Raw genomic sequence first — 8,508 nt, 5'->3', positions numbered from 1 at the left:
AAAAAAAAGCGCCTTTTCATTACAAAAAGCTTTTGGGACTTGTAATTCTTAAATAACACAGCCTTCACATTATAGCAGCATGTCAGAAGTACTGAGATGTACATGAAATCCTAAAAGATATATGTCCTTTAGAGACAAAACCAATGAATGATTTTGCTTGTGGAAAAACAATACTGTAAAATCTAAGGGGACACCATATGCAAAGATAAATAAAAATCTAAACTTGTAGAGAATACTCACCATCAGTAAGCATGTAGCAAATATATTTTGACCATTCACAATTTCAGTGACAACAGCTCCATTTCTTTCAAAAAGTGTGTCAGAGTTTCCTCCCTAATATATTTTCAAGGAATAAGTAGTTCATTTTGTGACTGTATTAGCTGTAGATTTTAGCACATCCTCATGAACTTGTACTATTCGTTCTCTGGTTTCCACCACTACTACTCTTATAATATAAAGAAAAGCCAATCAGAAATTATTTTTATACACTCTGCAGCTTAGTGAATTGGCCTATAATTACTAGACCATCACTTTCCAAGGAAGTTTCCCTCCAAATAATACATGTGATCTGTGGTAGGAAAAAGTCAGTTTTGCTATTTGCCAGTTACAGGTTAAAATTTCAAATATATGTATAAAAATGTAATGTTAAAGGGTCTTCTCTCTGAATTAAGCAAGAATATAAGCAAGGATACCCTGGAAAATGCAAGAAAATGCATCTTGTAAAAGTAACACTTTTACACATACACTACTTCAGATATCAATACTGTTGTTAATAGATCAGTAGAGTTTTCTTTCAGTCAAAGAGACACAAATCATACTGTAAAAGCAATCCCAGAAGGAATACCTCTAGTGGTTCAAAATGTATTTCACTTGCCTCTGGCACGAGTTTCAGGATTAGTGTCATATACATGTCAACACGAAGCAACACAGGCTATTTGTTTATACATACACATTACTCCTCCTTATGTTGTTCTGTATGTCAGCTGACATTGACTATACATACATATCAATATATTCCACCCAGTGAGTGCATTCTTCTGTCAGGTACTTGTTAATAAGACATAACCACCAAGTACAAATGAAGGGAAACTGAGGTAATGAGTCTATAACTGAGAAAGTGACACAAAATAGACAGGAACTTAACAGCAATGTTTGCATACTACTAATTAGAAATGGCATTGTGTAAAGACATAGTTTGACGAATACAGAACTGCAGCTTGGTTTTTAAGATCCAGTTAGCTGATAAGACCCAGACATACATAACCTGAAGTCTGTAGTGGTTTCCATTAGCTTTCAACCAATAATAGCAGGAAATCGTGCCTGGCGTGTTTTAAGGTGGGTATCCTCAGCCAGCATGGCTAGGTGCAAAGTTTCCTTGTTCCAGACAGAATATCACCAATTGGAATTCTGACTCTGGGATTTGAATTCTTTAACGAAATCTCCCTTTGAAATAAATGTTAGTGGTGTTTCATTTATTACATGTAAAGAACATCCACCTCAACACCTTGACCAAGTAAAGAATAGTCAAACGTGACTTGAGCCAAATTCCTGCGTTTTGGCATAGGCGGCACGTCCAATAGGCCCGAAACTGATTTCTAACCAATGGAATATCTGTAAAAATGAGACGCCCTCTGCATGACTTCCGTATCATCTGATAGAGTAGAAGAGTCAGCAGCAATCCCATGACACATTCTCCTTGGTGACAAAGCAGCTTAATAAGTTTCTGCTCTCTGCCCCCTTCCTCTCTCCAGCCATTCATTCCTGTCCCTGGGCTGCATCTCACTGCAGTCTTATTGGACTGATATTACTGGAGATCTAAGGCAGGTTAAAAATACCTGTCCCCAAAACACTTTCCTTTTTTATTATTTACCTTGAACCACTTCACTGGTCCTGCATATGGCTGTACCACCACAATCAGGGCACAAGGAACTCCAGCAAGGAAAAAGAAGATCCTTAAGCGATCTTTCCTATCACAGAAAACATATCCTGAAACTAGACCCCATAATGACATTAGAGTTTACTGCTAGCCCCGTAAACTAAGAATGTGAAAATATTAATATTCCTCCACCATCAGAACAAAGCAGAAAATTGCACTGATTGACATCGTGAGAGCTAGAACAGAACCTACTAACACTTTCCTATACCAATAGGTATTGCTATTTAAAAAAAAAAAAAAAAAAAAAAAAAAAAAAAAAAAAAAGAGGGAAGGGGGAAGACAACCAAGGTAGCATGCAGCAATGACTTGAGGATATAGAACTACTACCATGCCCAGCAGTCCAGACCACCTGTCTCCAGAGAGGATGTCTACACATAGCATGTCTTCTCACCTGTCCGCTGCCTGAGGAAGAGCGGGGCAGCCCGGTTCCCCATTCACCCTCTTGGCTACCACTTGCTGCCCCACAACTGGTTGTTCAGTTTTATATTGGGGCAGTCTGGAAGTAAAAAGACAGGAAATTTGCCTTTCTGTAAAAGGTAAGCAAAAGGCTTACAGATCAGTGAAGTCTTCTGAGGTTTTCATGGTGTACTGGCATTATGATAGCCTCTCTTAAAAGAGCCAGTTTCACTTTAAGAAGTGGGTAAACTGAGCTAGAAGAAGCAGTTTTCCCAACACCACTTGTTTTGTTGTAGAATAAGTGAGTTTTGGTTTTCTTGGCTTTCGCTAGCTTGGGTAACACACATAGTTCAATCTAAAAATAGCTTTTAATATTGTATTTTTCACTACTACAGATAAGAGGTTTGAAGAGCAACTCTACAAAGCGTGTCATTTACTCATTTAAGAGACTGCAGTCTACAAGTCAATTGCCTATTTAGGATTTGGTTTGGACTATTATTATAACTGAACAACATATTACTTTAAGTGGAAGAGAGTAACTGAGAAGGAAATCTGTAATTTATAGATCTCAACCCTGAAAAACACTTATGCACACACTTCCGTATGCTTGCATTAATTACTTCATTGACTACAGCAGACTAACGTATAAACCCACTCCCAGCTGAGAACATTTGTAGTAAGAGAACGTGCAAAAATTTCTACAGAACCAAAAAGGCATGATTGCACTTCATTTTTTTCTGACCCCTCATCCTTCATTCCTTCCTCACTTCCCCCAAAGACCAAATTAAGGACTTAAGGAGGCCGTTCTATCATCATTTTCAGCCATTTCAGGTTGGTGTGATTTCACTGACATGAAAGAATTATTTCTTATTTGGTGAAGGTGAAAACAGTTTCAGATTCTTTGTGCTTACCAGTCACATTCTAAAAACTAAAAGCACTGAGGTGGACATAAGATAGCTCAAATACTGAGCCCTTTTCCAGCTGAAATTTCGACATGATTCTTTCCTATCCTAAAAAGCAGAGAGTTTCCTCATGCAAACATTGAGTGGACTTAACACTAAACTTAAACAGAGTGCTGCTATAACACGAGGTCATATATGCTTTCTTGTTATCACTATTCATTTGTGTTCATTTATTGACAAGGATATTAGCTATTTACCTGAATCCAAAAACTAAAACTGACATTAAAAATTCTTCCCACTGGCCATCTGCTACTGCTCTTGCTTTTCAAGTGAAATCTGTGTTGGCCTGGTTTACTGCAAACCTGCAACAGGAATCGCAGATTGGTCCCTGATAGTTAAAATAAATTAGCAGAGCAGTAGCAACTTCCAGCTACTGAAGAGCAGTAACTTTTTAGATCATACTGATTTTGTCACTGCAGACCATCCCATTGCAGCACGTACATGGTGTTGTGCAGAAGACAAGGCACAGAGCACACTGGGAAGACTATCATTGGTTTTGAGAAATTTTAGTGCATGCATGTCAAAACTACACTAGACCTGTCCAAAAGGTAGGGACAACTAGAAACTTCAGGAAATCCAGAGAATCTGATAGAAACAGCAGAAGTAACCTTGTTGTAAAGTACTAACACTCGCACAAGGCTGTGTCTCAGGTTGGGAAGGCAATCGACAAGCATCACTTGTACTGTACGCTTATTTTAGGTGTCGTTTTCTTGTGGGTTTTCCTCATGATAGCTGAAAATTTTAAAACACAAATCATCTCTGCTTTATTTCCTTCTCTGCAAAGTCATTTCACTTCCTAGACTGCTAACACCAAAACTAAACAGAAATTTGCATAAGGTCATGATAAACTCTTGTAGATTCAATCTCTCCTTCAGACTTTAGAAACCTGTTGAAAGGGCAAACACAGGCCTGATCCACGTGTAAGCGAAGGGGTGCATCTGCACAGTATCACCATGCCTCATCACATCAGAACCAAGAAACTTTCAGCAGATGTTCAGTTCTATGTGACCCACCCCTATGCTTTTTCTCAGTACTTGAGCCCTCACAGAAAGGAGGTAGTAGATCAAAATGCAATATTGCTTACAATGCCTATTTCTGGTTCACTCGTCCTAGCTAGACTTAGCATGTTGCAACTGGAAGCTATATTGCAAGTGGCTGTTTATCTCAGAATGGGTGGATTAATTCTTTTCCATTTTTCACTTCGCTCTCGTGAAACACAAAGTAATGACATTTTGGGTTGAAGTTACCGATATGCCCATAGGTTAAGTTTAAGCCCTTGGTTTATTTCCCTGAAAGTGAACTTTAAGGTGGAAAAAAAAAAAAAAAAAAAGGAAAAAAAAAAAAAAAAAGGGAATCTGCCCTGTTCTTCTTTCTTAAGATCCATAAAGAATACCTTAAAAAGTTCCCCTTTGTGTTTGTTTTTTATTTTCCTTTTTTTGGAGGGCCTTTTTTTTTTTGGATATCTGAATTAAGAATGTCAAATCTTGTCTTTCAAGAATTTTTGGAGACACTTCCAGTGCACTGGAGAGCTTGATTAGGAAATATCTTCATATGTTGAAGGAGTGAAGCTGATGGATCTTTCACATGTTTTTTAACTGGTTGTTGGGTGTTTCAGTTAATTAAGACCAAAAAAGGCAGAACAAAACATGACCCATCACAGGAGTTTATGCTGCAGCAAGCTCTGTGTGGTCAAGCCACTCCTCAAGCAAAATTCAGCAGGACTTCGTGAGATCCAAAGGTCTTTGACGATGGCATGTCTGCAGGACTATGGGCTGAAACTAACATGGAGCCCATCCTCTAACTGATCATACACAGTTCTTCAGCCACTTATTTGCATCAGATGAACAGATTTTGGATGTTCAGCTTATGTGAATAAGAAGGAAGACTGGGCATTATAAATCGCCTTTAACTCTGAGGGCTTTTTTCTTTCCCTTGTACTAAATCCTGTCAATGCATTCAAGACAGCAATAAATATCATGCAAGTACTGGCCCTCGGTAGCATGTTATAAACTTCCTAGCACTTTATTCCTGCCCTAAATAAATTGTTTAGTACCAATAAACCAGACCTATCTACAGTAATCAGCTAGAGATTCTGAAGTCCATACTTCTGGGTGAAAGGAAAGAAGAGTCTTTCAGGTGGTGGTTTTATGATGGTAACAGTGACGCTTCACTGTATTGACTCCTTTTTTCCATCAGCCATTTACAACAGTACAGAAAAACAACAGGAGACATCAGAACCAAGAGTCCTCTTGATCATCCGTCTGCAAAAACAATAGGCACAATATTTTTCAAGAGAGTTGTTTTGTCCTCTTACAAGAGTTATAACTGCTTTGTAGTCTTCAATACTGAGTTCAAAGATGGGTTCACCTTAACAAAAAAAATGGATCCAGATTCACTACACCATGTATCCCACAACAAAGCATATACAGACGTTCAGTGTGTTAAAAGCGCTCACTTTTTTTTTCCTCCCCTCCCTCCTGCCCCAAGGAGAAAAATCACAGGAAGGAGGTAGGTTTCAAAACTAAGATACTCTACTTGGGCTCAAAAAACTCAGATTCAGTTCTTGGCTTTGCTTCAGCTTTATTGTGTAATCTTGAACAACTGTCCAAGCTAAACTGTGAAGATTGGTGGACAGCATGGGCATATAAATTGGGAAACACTGGGTTGAACTGGTCAGAGCGTGGGACCTCTTTCAACCCTCAGAGTGTGCCTTGCCTGAATCAGAAACTGGATTTTGGAATAGCAACCAAGAAAGCATCCTTGCAACAAAAACGTTCACTGGAGGGGAAGCTGATTCGGCAGTGCAGGAAAGGATGCAGTGCTCTGCCCCAGCACAGTCGGGCTGGCACAGGAGCTGAGCTGTCCCATGCATGGCCGTCACTGTGCCTGGGCACAGCTACCAAGGTCATCGGTTTCCTGTGTTGGTGGGAAAGGTGTTTTTAAAAATTAATTTTGGAGTGATAAGGGGAATAACATAAAGTTTCAGCAAGATACAACCCTTACTTCAGTTTCAACCAAGAGCAAGCCTGTATAGCATTCCTCAAAAAGAAATCTCAACCTTTACACTGACATCTGGGTGCAAGCTGACCAGAAACACACAAACTCCCTTTTCCTAAAAACATGCAAGGTAATTGCATGAGTCCCAACATGAAGTTTACACTTCATACCCTATTCATCAACTAAGAAGCAGCTTCCTTTGGCACACAGACAACAGGAACAGGCTGGTTTCTTGTTAGGGTATCAAAGGATTTGCTTCAGTTTGGACCATGAATGTTTAGCCTTGACACTGACAAAGATGCCTCAAGAGCAGCTTCCTTCACAACATCTGCAAATGGTGCTACTGAATATATTGAATACTTTCCAGCACTCAGCCCAGGGGCATAGCTTGTATCTTAACATTCCTGAGTGACAAGAATCTACTGCAGTGTCCTAAACCAATAGCACTACAGGTGCAGAAAGTTACTAAACACTAGCAGCTGCTTTATATAGCACAAGGATACTTGAAAGGGGCAGTGGAGGAAATTGAGAAATCAGGTGTGGGTGTGAAACAGGTTGCCATGATCATGGATATAAAAGAAGGAGGCCACATGAAACCCAATCAGATAGGGCTTCGTATCAGCAGGAAGCTTCCCTGTTCTTACATGAAGTAGTTGTAGGTGACAGAAGAAAAAACAGTGGATGTTAACATGGAAAGGATCTTGCGCCAGGTCTTCAGTCTCCATAAGCTGTTACTCACACTTTTTAATAGAGCTACATCATTCTATACCCACAGGGGTTAAGTTTCTGATTTGTGGGGGAAATATTTTGACTTTTTTTTAAATGAAGTTTCTCCCAGCAATTGTTACCCAAGGAGAGAGCATACTTCAAACCCCAGACAATGCAGGCTGCTGGTCCCAGGTTTGAACCTATCAGCCAACACTGTACACTGTGTTGACTTAAACATTTGTTTGCATTTCACAGAATTATAGAACAGTTTGGGTTGGAAGGGACCTTAAAGATCATCTAGTTCCAACCCCCCTGCCATGGGCAGGGACACCTTCCACTAGCCCAGGTTGCTCAAAGCCCCGTCCAACCTGGCCTTGAACACTGCCAGGGAGGGGCAGCCACAGCTTCTCTGGGCAACCTGTTCCAGTGCCTCACCGCTTTCACAGTAAAGAATTTATTCCTTACATCTAATGTAAATCTACCCTCTTGCAGTTTAAATCCACTACACCTTGTCCTATCACTACACTCCCTGATAAAAAGTCCCTCCCCACCTTTCCTGTAGCCCCTTTTAAGTACTGGAAGGCCGCTATAAGGTCTCCCCAGAGCCTTCTCTTCTCCAGGCTGAACAACCCCAACTCTCTCAGCCTTCATAAAGGAAGTGCTTCAGTCCCCTGATCATCTTTATGGCCTCCTCCAGACCCGTTCAAGCAGGTCCATGTCCTTCTTAATGTTGGGGGCACCAGAGCTGGACACAGCACTGCAGGTGGGGTCTCATGAAAGTGGAACAGACAGAGAGAATCCCTCCCTCAACCTGCTGGCCACACTTCTCTTGATGCAGCCCAGGATATGGTTGGCTTTCTGGGCTGCAAAGGCACATTGTCAAGTCATGTTTAGCTTCTCATCAACCTGCAAGTCCTTCTCCTCAGGGCTGCTCTCAATCCATTCTCTGCCCAGCCTGTATTCATGCTAGGATTGCCCTGACCCATGTGCAGGACCTTTCACTTGACCTTGTTGAACTTCCTGAGGTTCATACAGGCCCACCTCTCAAGCCTGTCAAGTCCCTCTGGATGGCACATCCCTTCCCTCAAGTGTCAACCACACCACACAGCTTGGTGTCATCAGCAAACTTGCTGAGGGTGCACTCGATCCCATTGTCCATGTCACCAACAAAGATGTTAAACGGCACTGATCCCAATACCAACCCCTGAGGAACACCACTCATCACTTGAAGATATTGTGGAAATAAATGTTTTGCCTCTACTTGTTCCTGTTCCCATGTAACAGTATCTTAATAACTCAGATACTAACAACACAGTGTGATGTGTGCTTCTGCATTTATATTTAAATATTTTTATACATAAAAGTTAAATAAACCCAAATTTTAAATTACTGATAAAGATCTTCCTCTTTTCCTTTGTATTGCTGCCATTAATACTGTAAAGTTGCTTCTTAAATACTAGCCAAATAATTCAGACTCATTTGGGAACTAGTCAAACTTGTGCTCCTGGC

Source organism: Athene cunicularia (assembly GCF_003259725.1).
Source record: "Athene cunicularia isolate RWA chromosome 2 unlocalized genomic scaffold, athCun1 chr2_part1, whole genome shotgun sequence".
In the NCBI taxonomy this organism is placed as follows: Eukaryota; Metazoa; Chordata; class Aves; order Strigiformes; family Strigidae; genus Athene; species Athene cunicularia.
This window is presented reverse-complemented; position numbering follows the sequence as displayed.